Source organism: Haematobia irritans, chromosome 5 (genome assembly GCF_050003625.1).
Source record: "Haematobia irritans isolate KBUSLIRL chromosome 5, ASM5000362v1, whole genome shotgun sequence".
NCBI classification, from domain to species: Eukaryota; Metazoa; Arthropoda; class Insecta; order Diptera; family Muscidae; genus Haematobia; species Haematobia irritans.
In genome coordinates, this window is record NC_134401.1 from 80,629,836 (window position 1) to 80,631,949 (window position 2,114).

The window sequence follows — 2,114 nt, forward strand, 5'->3', positions numbered from 1 at the left end:
GGTGAACTTCTCTCTTATCACTGAGTGCTGCCCGATTCCATGATAAGTTCAATGAAAAAAAAAAAGGGACCTCCTTTTTATAGCCGAGTTCGAAAGGCCTTTCACATTGCAGTGAAACCACTTAGAGAAACTTTGAAAAACTCAGAAATAACACCAGCATTACTGAGGTGGGATAATCCACCGCTTTTTGGTGTTCGGTCAAAGCAGGAATCGAACCCACGACCTTGTGGCTCCCAAAATGTCCTATAAGCTCTTAGCTTATATAACTGGATTAAACGCTGAAAGAGTCAATAATAATATTCCGGTCAAATACGAGGAAATAGTTCAAAGAGACGATTGTGAGAGGTGGCAAATTGTCGACGTTAAGAATAGTGTTGGCAGTCGGTTACCAGTTCCAACAACTGGATGTGAAAATGCCTTTTTTCCACGGTGATCTGAAGGAAAATATATTCATGGAACTCCCAGAAGGCGTCAATAAAAATAGTGGTATGTGCTGTAAACTATCAAAATCGTTATATGGTCTCAAGCAGGCACACAAATGCTGGAACGATAAATTTAATGACTCATAACTTCACTGGGATTTACACGTTCACCCTTTTTTATTTGAGTGCCGGAGCACACCTGAAGCTCGGCACTTTTTATAAAGAGTGTGCCGACATGACAGCTCCGCTCACAAGTGCCAATGAAATGAGCAGCCCTTTTAAAAAACTCGTAGAACTGTTCTATAAAATGAGGGTTGTTTTTAATTTTGTATACATTACTGAGATGCAATATTGTTAATTATAAGCATTTGTCTAGGAAAACAATTGGAAATAAAATTAAGTAATAAAAACAATTGGGAAAGCAAAAAAAACACAATTAGAAATAAAAATAAATAAATAAGACAATTGGAAATAAAAAAACATATGAAAGTATGTGAAAAAGTTTAACAAAATTCAGAATAACCCCCATATTCATGAAAGTTAACGTAAACGTTAAATCTACTATTACCATACAAATTCCCTCGATAAACTGTCAGTAAATTATTGTGTATATGAGCATAAATGTAGAGCGTCCCGGAAGGCGGTAATCAGTCCAGTGTAGAACCAACTAAGACCCATTAAAAGAATAAGGTTTAAAAAAACAATCAAGAATTTATGGTATCTACTTAACAACTGACGCTCGATGTTGTTTAAATATGTGGTATTGACACTTACATATAAAATTTACAAAAGCTTTAATAACGGATATGAACAGAAATTTTGCCTAAAAAGACATTTTTGAAAATCAGCAATTTGCAGTAAAAAATGGATATTGATAATTTGCCGTGGACATATTTTTAAACCAATGAAGAGACTGGTGAAGCTGTTTGCAAAAATGTAATCGATCAAGGAATCAATAAAACTTTCAAATCTAATGCGGCATCTTTTACAAATTCATCAAATAAAACACGACGAGAATGGAAAAACGACGAAGCAAATAAAAGTTGCACTAAATAAAGACAAAATGCTATGAGCTTTTATTGGATTGGTCATAGAATACGGAATACCATTTAATGTTCTAGACTCTTAATATGAAAAATATTTTGGTTCCCATATGTCAAGATCTCGGAAATGTCGATAACGAAAGTATTCGTTTGAATGGAAGCAAATGTATAAAATATACATTATTTACTGTTACTTAGCTTGGTTTTTATTTTATTTATATTTTTGCAATAAAAAAAAACAAGCATGAATAAAACATACATAGTGGCTTACTATCGTGGTTTAATATTTAGATGGTTACATACAAATTGTATACGAACACAATTAAAAAATCAAATCAGAACTCACAACGTTTTTGCCCGTCTCCATTTATTTCATTTGTATTTGAACTTAAAAAAATACACATATGGCATCACCAATTTCAATTTGTGTCACACATACTACTACATATTTTTCGTGTCACATATGAAAGAGCTGTGTGAGCAAGAGTTTTTTGTTTACATTAGCTCGAAAAGAGCCTATTTTTCAGTGCCGCTCATTCGTTTTGGCACTTTATTCATAGGGCTCCGAGAGCAAGAGCTAAAAAACTGAAAAGCCCTTTTTTAAAAGTGATGGGCCGGAGCTTCGGAGCCATTTCGAACACTGGTTCAA